Source organism: Armigeres subalbatus, chromosome 1 (genome assembly GCF_024139115.2).
Source record: "Armigeres subalbatus isolate Guangzhou_Male chromosome 1, GZ_Asu_2, whole genome shotgun sequence".
In the NCBI taxonomy this organism is placed as follows: domain Eukaryota; kingdom Metazoa; phylum Arthropoda; class Insecta; order Diptera; family Culicidae; genus Armigeres; species Armigeres subalbatus.
The window spans coordinates 28,771,188-28,784,726 of record NC_085139.1 but is presented as its reverse complement, the minus strand read 5'-3'; the positions used below and the strand labels follow the sequence as shown (position 1 = coordinate 28,784,726).

General features: G+C 39.7%; 1 protein-coding gene across 1 annotated transcript in view; it reads right to left on the bottom strand.

Moving 5' to 3' along the window:
- LOC134223246 (transcription factor cwo) overlaps positions 1–13,539 on the bottom strand; it is a 138,455-nt gene that overhangs the window by 122,504 nt on the left and 2,412 nt on the right. The window lies entirely within an intron of this gene.

Here is a 13,539-nt window from a genome sequence, read left to right as displayed (position 1 = left end):
TCACTATTTGTACTGTGGCGGGCAGACACCGTTCGCAGATTCTCAAATATGTCGACAACAAAGCGCAAAAGTTCATAGGTTTACCGTGCAGTGGATTCATTTAAAACTAATTCGATGAACGTTCTTCAAATTGTTTCAATTGCTCCCCATCGAACGGTACCGACGAGTTACGCTGATTTTCCGCAGAGAGTCAAAGATCAGGTAATGTCAGAAAAAGTGCCAGATGGAGCATCAGGAGCAAAATAGTGCCGAGGACGCGGATGGCGCTCGCACTTAAGTCAGTTTGCAACCAATAGGAGCCCCAACTACTGCAACGACCGACAACAGTTGGTTCTAGTCGGTAGTAACAAACCAATTCCGGTTCGTTGGCTCGCGCGCGCTCCCCGATCGCAATTTGCGACTGGATAGCAATTATCTATCGCAAAGGTGCTGCTGCTGCAGTTGTTGAAACTGTTCAGCATTCTATTTGCGCCTGCCCAGTTCACTTTTGCCTGTTTGGCTGCGATGGTCTCAGCTCAGGTATGTGGGGGTGACTCGGCCAGGTGGAACCGTAACTGTATGACAGGTTCCAGTTTTTCTGCACATGTTGCCGAGCGATTGTATTTTATATAAGATGACTTGGCGAGATTAGCCGGAATTGAAAGTCGGATTGGCTTAGCCATTTGATTTAATTTTAGGAATTTTTTCGACATGGTAATATGACTCCTATTAGTGGTTTTTCTTCAGGTCTGTTGGTCTACCAGTCTTCTAATCGTCTGATCCTCGGGATTTAGATATTTGGATTTCATAAGCACTCATGAGTCTTCTAGCTTTCTGTTTTTCTGGTCTCCTAGTCCTCTGGTCTTCAGCTATTCAGTTCTGAAGGCCTTTATATATCTTCACAACTTCAGAAATGAAATTGTATAACAACAGTTGGGTAATTCGCATTTTGTTCATAGCCAGCTCCAGAAACCAGTTGAAGCACGTGCAAGCGTAAATAAATATCCAATTCACTGGAAAAATACTCAACCGTCATCGCGGCTACCTACACAGTCGGCGCATGAAGGAAAAACGAAAACCTGATATTGATGATGCCACCCCAAAGGTCGAGAACAAAACGGAAATAGTTTCCCTGTGCAGACTGAATGGTGATATGAACACAAGGAGAGCCGAGTATTTATAGACTTTCATTGAGAGATATTGACGCTTTTTTTTCGGAAACATAAACAGCAACAACCGTCAGAGTAAACATCTCAGTCGTTTGAGATAAATAGTCTAGAACAGGGCCAGCCGCTTTGTGGTTACCTGACAGAAGGATGGTAATAAAACCAGATCAAGTACCTAATTATTTAAGCAACTTTTTTCCTCGCAAATACACACTCAAGAATTGACGAACGAAGCTGAAAACGCCATCGTGGATCAAATTATGACTTTGTCTGATTACTAATCGCTACCCAACAGTTGGTTCACAATATTAAAGTTATCGAAAGGAGCAAATTTGACATTGTGTTTTTTCTTCTTAAAAAAAACATCACGAACAACAACCTTGTTAGAGGTCAAGAATGCGCTAATTTATATCGGGAGACAAGCCCGCCGCAACCATCGGCAGCGATGTGATATTTTAGCCTCGGGGTGGTGGTGGCGTCTCGCTCTCTACAGCACTACCGATTTAGGTTTGTGCTGTTTACGGTACCATGTCGACAACCTTTCCCCGTTCGCTGCCGGCTGCTTTCGATTGTTGAAGATAGATTGAACGAACCCACGGTGTGGTTGTTTATCGCGTGAGACGAACTCGGAGCAAAGCGTGATTTACGTTGGATCTGCCCCGAATGCTGATGTGATTATTTTTGTGACAATTTTAACGCCAGTTGCTCGAACAAATTAGGTAGGGCTGAAAGTCATCGGAAGGAAACGTCGGGATGTTCATTGGTTTAGTTTAATTTTTTGTTGTTGATGATGACACCTACCTAAAATGTAAACTGAATGGAGCTATCATTTTTTCTTGTAGAAAAATATTTCTTCTCATTATTTAGCAAGAAAAAATAACATTTCTTTCTTAACTGAGCCGGTGTCAAATCAATTCAAGCAACGATTCGGAACACGTTTCGGAAGCTCATGGATTTACAGACAATAATGGTGCCGGCCATAGCCTTACAAAAGGAAGGTTTGTTAGTTCGACTGTCATTGCTACTGACTGAGAACCGTGATCGTATCTGCATTTTCACGATTGTCTTGGGATAGAGTACTGTTTTAGTTACGGGGTATTTTATCTGGATTTACTTAGGTAAGTGAAGCTATGATCCATCTTAATGTATTCATACTAAGGCCAGAGTGGCCAATGAAGTACATAAAAGTTGTATTCATTCCGTACGTTCCATAGTTGCAAGTCGCCAACCACGTGATCTATATGGAGGGTTCGTTAATCATTTTCAACCTGATATATTCCTTGCTGCGCACCTCGTTTAGTTGAACCCGTCGGATCGCTATTGAGAACCGCTTTCGCCAAATTATTTTGTAACATTTCTTGCCACTCTCAAAGTTACGTTCCATATTTATATCAATTTCGTAGGCAAAGCCCATTTGCTAAACGAAGTTCGTGAAAATCGTAGCGTCCATCTCTGTCCATCGTGTTACCCCCTCCAAAGCGATGTATTTAAAATAGCAAGCACGAAGGAATATCAGCTTGCCGTAACCCTGTGTGTTACGTTACTTTTGACATAGGACTCGAGAGCGTCCCACTCTAAAAAATAATCAAACTTACATGCGACTTAAACGTGGTTGGATATAAGCATTTCGCGACTTAACCATCAATCTTTCTTGATTTTAGATTTTGTTCGATGTACAACGCATTTAAATGTCATTACATCGAGCAAAACCTTAAATGTAATGAAGGTATCTGAAATTCACACCAAGAGTAGCGTTCAAGAACCTTGACGATCTAGTCTTGTATTGTCTTAGCACATGCACAACCAATATTGAAAATCCTTCTGGAAATGTCGGAAAAATCCTTCTAGAAATTGTATTTCCGAACATTTTCTTGTCAGTATTAATATTTGCAGCAAATCTTAGATATGACACAAATATTAAAACGGCCAGAGCCACATCGTACAGGCTCGAAATTGGGAGATACTTCACACTTCACCGGCAATCAGATTATTCAGTAATGAATAAGATAATCAACGCAGAGTTTTGAATTCACAAAAAAAGAAACGGGGACAGTCAACCGTTTCACATTCAGGAGGTATATAAAAATAATCGTTGGGAGTGACATTGCTAAGATGATTTGTGTCCTCCTTGATGATACTACGTCCAGGGATGAAATACAGGTAGAATGATGTTTGAAATGAAGCGAGAAACAAATTTAATGAAGTTTTAGTTTCATGTTGGTCTTACAAAGGGGTAGGGTAAAACGTCCTATCGCTGTGGTATGTCCTAATGTTGCGGTAGTGTTAAAATAGTCCATTATGGATATAATAGCATTAAAAACAATTGTGGATACGCTAAAACTAATCGAATTAACGACTATAACATCTTTTGTTTGACAAAATTCCGTTCAAAATGATGAAAAATCAAAAATTTTCATAAAAAAATTTGAATCTTTTGAGCCCTTGAGAAAAAAAAATTGAATCCTTTGAGCCTTTATTGCGGTAGTGCTAAGGTCCTATTGTTTTGGTATCGATCTCCATAAGAATTACATGCAATACCGCAATAGGACTGACCTTCAAAAAATATCGCAACGGCAACTGCGTCCTATTATTGCGATAGTTTGCTTTTATTGTGATAACAACAAAAACAACATTCAGTTCAGCACAAATGACGTAATAATTAAGAAACTATAGTTAACGAGTATCCATTCGACTACTGCAATGTGGAAAAGACCAACAGGTAATTTTTAAAGAATTTTTGAAATCAAATATTCTTTCGACACGGTGCGTAACCCCTCCATAATAGGTCGTTTTATATATTATTGTATATTTAGTTAAACATGAACATGATTCTACGATAACTTCAAAAAACGTTATATGATTCGTATGACACGGAAGATTTGCGATATTTTTTACGTGTGCGAGATGGAGCAACCTTATTCTGGGACCAAAGATTTCTCATGAGTCAATACATTACTACGTTAAATATGAACTAAGGAAAGCGTGAGCTCGTGGGTGGTGCTTAAGATCGTAAGAAAATTACAGACACAACTCCTTTCAGCATAAGCTTTTACGTTATTAGTATACGGTATCTAATAGTACTTTAGTTTCTGCATTGTTCGACGTTCAGACCCGGGAAAACTTAAAGTAGGATTATACCTCCTTTCGGAGGGTTTTGTTTCCACGGCTCTTAATTTATTTTTTTAAATCTATTTATCACTATTTGCAATTAAAAGCTATAGCAAATTGGAAAGCACTTACTTAATTTGTGATACTGCAAATATTTCCTAAAAGTCCTGAGTTCTGGAATTTCATCCTTTTGGTTTTCACAGATCCTTTTTTTTCGATTCTACACGCACCAATCACGTGATGCCGTCTCGACAAATTTCATTATTGAAAACGACTTTTAATTCGAAGCCAAACAATCGAGCAAAAAATTTATGAAATGACGCGCCGAAAGAATTTACTTCCGTCTTTCCGGCGTTCAAGAGCCTTGACGATCCACGCAAATTTCTCAAAGAAATAATACAAAAAACGTCAACCGTCTCGAATACATTCCACTAAAAAGAGCTTAAAATATTTTTACTGACAAAAAACGTGACAAAGGGGAGAAGGGAGGACTTGAAAATTAGCATTTTTGCGTGGAGTACGTCATTAATCGTCTCGAACCGTTTCAGATTTAAACCCCATTCATATGTTCAAATAAATAAAAACAATAAGAGACAGGAACACCGTCTTCGACCAGAAGCCGTACAGACTAACACCTAGAAAGAGACAACGGATAGGACACATAACACCCAGTGGACCAGTGGAGAATTCTTCGATCACGAAAAGTTTCCTCCTTACCGGGGCGGGAATCGAACCCACACTCCGTAGCACATGCGTCTAGACGGTTGACGTCGCTAACCGCACGACCACGTAGCCCACAAAACATGGTTCGAAGGTTCGAACATCGTTCAGCACGTGGAATCGAGAAAAGAAAAATGGAACATCGTGGAAGGGAAAGCAGAATCAAAACAAGCCAGCAAAGAGAGCAACCAAAATTCAGTTATTTTTTTAAGTTTTTCTTTTTCGAACTCGGCAAAATCGGGCACCGCTGCAGCTCAGTAAATTTAAAAACTGAATCTCGGCAGAAAATTTAGTTTATTACTAATTTTTAGCCAAATATTTACCGTATCTCAACAACCGAAACGTTTTTTTTACTGGGATTTCGGCAAAAATCATGTTTGCTGAAACTCGGTGGTGCCCACCTCGGGAAACAAAAAATGCTGAGATCTCGGCGAAAAAAATAATTGTGCAAATTAAAAATGAATTACGTTAATATGAATGATGTACCGTGTACCGTGGCTGCAAAATGGTGGGTTGACATCAAGGAAGGAGCGTCCAATATAGCTCTGGTCCCCACAACTTCGTATCTCACGCTTCCACGGGTCGACCGATGAACAGCTAAGGGTTCCGTATTTAGCTGGTAGTGCAGCCCAAGATTTTTTTATGTACAGGGGGGAGGGGGAACATTCATTTTCAGTGCAAAACGTAAACAAACGAGCATAAATTCCATTCAAAAATCCAAGATGGCTGAGTTGGGGATATTGACAAGTCAGAACACCCCCCAATAAATGCATCCTGGTGCAGCCTAGGAACTGCTGTCCTTCTGACATCAGCTAGAGTGAGAAGGTACGCCTCGAACGGCTGTTCACCAGGAGGTGCTGTGGCTCAAACAGCATCTGCCTGATACTCAGCGGCTTGTTAACGAGTGAGTCTTCTGGCTCGTTAACTGCAGAAAGTTGGAGTGAACGTAGTTGCTATTCAAAAAGTCCGGTGGATTAGTCCGGAGAAAGTGAATACAGAGCCGTGCATCCCACGACCAACATTGCACTCAAATATAACATCTATCACAGCGGCGGCTAAAAAACAGAGAATGGAGTTGGTTTCGTAGTGAGAGCAAGCAGATGAAGCCAGTAATGCGATGGAAACCCATTAACGAACGGATCTGTGTGTTGAGGATACTAACGCAAATTCTTCAATTGCAGCCTAATCAACGTTTACGCACCGACAAACGATAAATCCGACGACGTGAAGGACACGACTTATGATAAACCCTATGGAGAGTGCCCAAAGCATGACGTGAAAATTGTTATCGGAAACGTCATAACGCTCAAGGAAGACTCGCCCTATAATTGGTAGGGAGAGCGTTCGCTCTGCTACCAATGACAACGGCCTACGGCTAATAAATGTCGTTTCTGCCAGAGGGATGGCCATTTCCCTACTTCGCACGAAAAAATATCCGGAAGCACACCTGGAGACACCCAAATGATGAAACTTGCAGCCAGATAGACCATGTTCTGCTGGATGGGCGGCATTTCTCGGTTGTTATCGATGTGCGGACATTCACAGGTCCGAAGATTGACTCTGATCACTACCTCGTTCACGCTAACTTTCACCTACTCAGTGACTGAGTAAAATTGTATTGCCCTCTCTTTTCTTCCCACGAAAATTTTACTCAGTTTCCGTTAAAAGCGGGACAACTCAAAACTATGAGTGTTGCGAAGTGTAACGAGCCCTTAACTACAACCCTGATAATCCACGGCAGCAACTAAGGCAGCACCAAATAGAAAGAGCCACCGTTGTGCTGCATATGAAGCCATCCCAGTATCGTTCGACGCGGAGATAGCGAAATAGCATATTTGGGTTCGACACACACGCAGATTCCTACACGAGCCGAACGATGAGAACAGCCCATAGCAGCATTTAACACGCTCAGCGCGATCTCCACCATCTACGATATCTACATCAAGCCAACGCGAGCGAATTGTCATCGATGTCATTTTCATCATCACAACCTTGGATGGACAAGCGAGTGATAAGGAAGGCTGGAAATTGGATACCAAGAGAGGCGAGAATTCCAAACCACCAACGCTCATCAACTTGTGCAAAACATCGCATTGACCTTCCCGAGGACTGGCGAACGGACAGAATCGGATTGGTAGTCAGTCCACAATTACCTAGTCATCGAGACACACGGTTAAACAACCCTCGGCCCGACGTGTTCAATTTCGTTATAGTTTAAGTTAAATACAGTAGCATAGTTACGTACAATAAATCAATTGCATGTTAAATTGCATGTTTTTTAAAATAAATGTGTGTTGTATAACTTGACCGTCGCGTGTGCTGTGTTATTGGATCATCACCGAAATACTTGGATCAATATATTCCTGGAAAAATCTCCTTTTGAAGACGTATAAGGCAAGGCAAGCTGGTTCCACTGTCGGCGATTAACAAGGGCTACGATCGATGCTGGGGGCAGGAAATCCCACAGTTTCTTCTTGGTGAGCTATTCGAACAAACTATTTGGACCTCCCTCTTCAATGAGTAATCCTGCTTTTGACGGAAATTGAGTAAAATTTCCGTGGGAAGAAAAGAGATGGCAATACAATTTTACTCAGTCACTGAGTAGGTGAAAGTTAGAGTGTTGTCAGTAAAATTCGATCATGGTTGTCAACTGTATCGAACGAAAGAACACAGCGAACGATTTGTTCCAATATCCAGCGATTGTCAGTGAAAGAAGTATCGGCTGAATACCACCAGAAGCCCGACGAACATATAAGTGGAATCAACGCCATTTTTTGAATTCACAGTTCATGTTTTTTCGAATCTATGACAAAAGGTCGAAGGACAAAAGGTCGAAAGACAAAAGGTCGAAGGACAAAAGGTCGAATGGACAAAAGGTCGAAAGGACAAAAGGTCGAATGGACAAAATGTCGAAAGGACAAAAGGTCGAAATTACAAAATTGGTTAAAATTGAAAAGCCATAGCATTGAGAAAAATACAAAGCTAAACTATGATGTAGGTACCGTCATCGGGGATGAAAATTGGCCAAATAGGGGTCAGATTGGGCCATGTTTTCCACAAATTGTGAATGTCTTAAAAATGGAATTTTTGTATCCTCACAGTAAAATATTCTGAAAATTAGCCACGACGGAAATCCTTACTGAATGTAAAATTTTGTAACAGAATGTATACTAGATCATAATTTTCAATCTCTGTGATGTAAACGATAAAATCGTTGATATTTCCATTCAACATGACTTAATTTTACATGCGTCTAACGGAAACATTGTTGTGCGAGAACGTGGCTGTCAAAACAAATCAAAACAAATCCCATTCCATTTCATGCAAACCGCAGCTGGCGCTTATTTTATTCATATAAGCATCAATCAAATTGAAATATTCGGATGTTTGTACAAAGTGGCCCTCATAACGCAGCATTTCATCGCTGTAACTCAATGATTTTATAACATCCCTTCGAGAAATCTGTGATGTATTCGGTATACTGAGTCTCAAACATTCGCGTCTCGAAGAAGTTTCCGTGTCATGTAAATTTAAGTTATCGTTCAGTCGGATGAAGAATAATCAAATCGACAGAACGCTTAACTTGATACTCTTTGGTCGGCTCGCTTTCAAGAACTTGAAATGCTCGAGTGGCTAACGAGGTGGCCTCTCACTCTGTGGATTGAAGTTCGATTCCCATGTTGGTCGCATTTTTTTATTTTCTTATAAAAATATAAACTCGTAAATTTCAGCACGTGTAAATTTAAAATAACCTATAACCTTACGTTGCTTAACACGGAGGTCAATTTATTACATCTACTTAAACGGAAATTTACAGGTTTCGTTCGAACTGTGCTGGCACAAAACTCTACCACGAATATGGAATATGCATATCCACAATCATTAACATAAACCGTTCGGGATGCACGCGGTCCTGGAACACTCATGCAGGCTCGTTCATGTTGTACCATGAGAGAGATTTTTTCGTTAATGTTGTACGAACTACAACATCACGCCTGTTTGAGTGGTAATTCAAATGATTATTACGGCTGAATCGCCGAATAATATGCAATTTAAGCTGTTATGTACAACTTAAGGCCAGTCTTAGTGTACATGCTTCAGTGTTTAATTCTTATTTAAAACCAATAACAACGTCACGTTGAGTTAAAATCAATAACATCCCCATCTAATACATGATGAGGAGTGGAAAATGAATTTGACACACTTTGCAACAAGAGACTGACAATCTTCTGTATCTCCATGATTGACATCGGAATGTAATGTATAGGAATGTACAGTAAGTCGCGTTGGTTAGCTGCGAAATAATTTATTATAAGACACTGATTCAAAGATACCAAAACCAACGTGTTTCATTCAAACATGCACTTGAAGCGACACGTGTTACAAGACTAAGTATGATCCAACAAGTACTAATTATTCAGCTTCATCGTCCCGAAAACTAATAAAAAGCATACAATGCTCGCCCTGGCTGCTATATATTCACTGTAAAATGATTAAAGAACTGCCCATGAAATAAAGAAGAAATCTCTGTGGAATGTAATAAGCTAGATTTTTCTTCAGAAACATGTTTTCAAACGTGTTGTCGTATATTTCTCGGGTACTTATTCAAAAGGACGTATGTGATTTAGAAAACAAAGTTTCAAACGTCCATTTGTCCCATCTGATGGCACTCCCACGCAAACCAACACCACCAGCAGGTAGCCGAAGGCTTCCCCTACCTGTTAGTGGTAATAGTTTGCGTTAGAGTGCCATTAGATGGGACAAATGGACGTTTGAAACTTTATTTACTAAATCACGTACGTCCTTTTGAATAAGTATCCGGGATTTGGTCTTTTTCATGTGTACAGTATTATAGATTTTTAAATTTTGAGCTTCCGAACTTTTGTCCATTCGACCTTTTGTCCCGTCGACCTTTTGTCCTTTCGACTTTTTGTCCCATCGACCTTTTGAATAAATTCAATATTCTCAATTTTGTGTTGATCAAGGTCCGTTTTGGATAAATTAAACTCAGCTTTGGGTAAATTGTTTACATGGGATTAAAGGCAAACTACCTTGTGCCAGAAAAGTCATTTTACTCAAATTTGGGTTATTGGCCCAAACTACAATTTTGAGTGCAAACAACCCACCTTTGGGTAGTTTTGGTTTTCAGTGTTCGGCCTTTTGTCTTTCGACATTCTGTTTTTTCTAAGGTATTGGTGACCAATAGATCTGAACGCGTTTATCGCGTTCTCAAATATCTTATGATTGTTCTAATTGAGCCATGGATATCGTTTTTGCATGGCAGCGAATCTCTCTGTAATAAGTAACAATCAAATATCAGGTGATTTATATTAACTAAAATCATCCACCTAATCTAAAAGACCAGATAATGAAATGCCAAATAGCCCTATAATTTAAAATATCTGTACTAGATAGTAGAATAGATATTGCATAGATTACATCACTTTCCATTGTGAGCACCGAACTATGCTTCTAATTGCCCCACCCTACGGACACAACTGCCTTCCCGTGGTAATTGTAGAGATGCAGAGATATCCTCGGTCTCTAGTAGCAACTTATTGTACAACACACTAACCACACACGAAAATTCTCTTTTTACAACTGACTGTGAGGACTTGGCCAGCGCCGTTATTGATCAACATTTGCGAGCTGCTAGAACGTGCACTTCGAGAATAGATGGTAAACCCCAACCACATTGTGAAAATGAAGAGTTAAAAGTGAGACGTCTCATAACTTACTTCTCACTCCTCATTCATCACTTCCTACTTCGAAATTTTGGTTTCACATTGCAACGCCTCATTTCTCACTTCTCATCTCGCAAATTCTCATTTCGCACTTTTCAAATGTCATTAATCACTTAACATAAAGCCAAACAATTTTAACCGTATGAACCGTTCTACCAAAAGTCATTTTGCGCTAAATGGACCTATTTGTCAATCGTCCATTTGGCCATACGGTACTTATTCGGTCAAGCGACTTTTTCGGCCAAATGACTGGCTTAGACGTCATATGGCTGCTTCATATGCAGTCGAGGTCGTGGGTTTAATCCCACACCTATTCCATTTTTTTGTATTTATTAGCGAGACTTTCAGCCCTGGGCTGGCTCGTCTCGATATTCCATTATTCTTCTGGAAATGGAAATCGATATGATTGTTTCCATCTTCTATCGTATACCTTGACTGATACCGACAACTTGACAACTTGACTTATTCTAGCAGTAACTGTTAGAATTTAAAATGAACGAATGCCTGTGTCGCCATCCAAATATAAAATAAAACGATCCTTTCATTTCTATCACATTGGCAACTCGCTAACGAAGACAAACCTTTGTCATAGAACATAGCCCCTAGTGTGATTATCAACACACACATAAAAAATGTTTGGTAATACTGAAAGCGCCATTAAGGAAGATAGGATTATTTTTCCGTTGGAAGTATGAAAATCCAGAACGTACCAATGAGAAAGTGTTACTCCATAATAAACAACTCATGAGTATCATTTTCAAAGCTATATTTGTTTATAAAACTATGTGTAATAATTTAACTTGTAAAAACAAAATGTTTCTATTTTCTTATATCTACAGAAGTATAATTCATCAAGAACACGTATTCGCACTGTTATTTACATCTTAGTGTAGTGGAATTGAAAGATAATGTGACAGAAAATGTCTACTACAACATTATGGTGAATTGTAGTTAAAAAGTAATATTTCTATTAAATTGATTTTTTTGGGGTCTATTACTAAGCTTTAAAAGATTGGAATACTATTTGAATGTTTTTGATCTATCTTTAAGGAATTTATGGGTGCGATGAAGCAGCTCAACAAAAAGAGTTTGATTGTTATAGCCGTGGATAGATCACAGTTCTGCGTGAAAGGACGCACGAATTCGAAAGTGTCTTTTCTTCTCCACTACGTAGGTGGGACGCCTGCATTCTTTAGTTTTTTCCTCTGCATTGGTGAGACGCCCGCAAGAAGAATGTTGATATTGTGGATAGGAATAATCACAATTTTGCGTTTTGGGACGTCCATATGCAAGAGTTTTTTTCGCTACATTGGTGGGACACCCGCAAGAAAAAGTGTTATTGATGATCAGTATGATCACATTTCCGCGTGGTGGGATGCTCGCATTCAAGAAATTCTTTCTCTGCTTTGGCGGGACGTTCGCAAGAAGAATTCTGCTTTGTGGATCGGAAAAATCACCATTTTGTATGGTGCGTGGACGTTCGCATACAAGTGTCATTTGTCTGTGCTGGTGGGACACTCGTAAGAAAATGGGTGTTCCTATGGTTCGGAATCATCGCAATTTCACGTTTTTCCTTTGCGTTGGTGGGACACCCCAAACAAGAATGGTGTTATTCAGGATCGGACTAGATCACAATTCTGCGTTGTGGGACGCCCGCATTCAAGAGTCCCTCTCTATCTGCTTTGCGGGACACTCGCAAAAAGTATAGTCGAACAGTTTAATTATTTGTGAAAAGATATTTGCCCATTGTTAAAATCTGTTTTGGATTCGCTGGCCAGAAGTAATAATTTGCTGTAAGATAATTGTATCATAGTAAAATAGTAGTAATACATACAATATCAAAAGTTTCTTTACAGAAATAATATGTGGTAGTAATTTTCTTAGAGAAGATAGGAAAAGTGTGGATTGAACAGGCATATAACATGAACGAGCCAAGTATATCTCCGCTCCTCAGTCACATTACAGATCAGAGTAGACATCGCACCCAGTCAATCACCGGATTGGCGAGTGTAAGCAATGCAAACATGATAGGTCAGCTGTTAGACCGCATTAGCGGCAATTTACTAAGCCCAGTACGGATCAGGAAAGTAACAGAGAAGATCATGTTGCGGACTCGCAGATGAAAGTGATTTTATTTCCGATTCTGCATAACCCGATTAGATGTCAACTACAAAGGAAGTCTAGTCCTTAAGGGATTTGCTTCGCGGAAAAGTTCTGTTTATAAAATGTTAGTAGAGGAGATGCTGGGAGAATCATATGTCTAGTTAAGGCCTGGGTCCCAGGTTAAGGTCATCCACTGCAAGGCGTGGTGAGTCATTTTGTTGATAATTCTTTATTTTTCTTTTTCGCTCGACTGTAGTATTGAGCTTATTTGAGAAATATTTGGCTTCGCAGTCTTGGAGGGAATTGAAAACTATGTAACATAGTTTTCAATTCCCTCCAAGACTGGAAGCCAAATATTTCCCAAATAAGGCGATTCTTTAGAGATCAGTGCGAAGTCATAATCCAGACACAAACATTCAGTTAAGAAAGAGCTCAAATATTGTTTGATGTTTCTTTAGTTTGGAGTTTCAACGCGGCAGTCTTTTTGCCTTGTTGACGAAAATAGGAATTCTGCCAATATACCAGGCAACCACCAATATACCAGGCAACTAGGTAGAAACAAAAGTAGGATAAGTTTCGTTGACTCTAGGTAGTGCAGGAAGACTGTAAAAATATAAAAAACGACGGCTTATAAGAAAAGAGAGTTGTATGCAACAATCCAACAAACATCGAAAGCGGGGTAAGTGCTTATCCAGCTAAAAAATCCTTTTCAGCAGAAA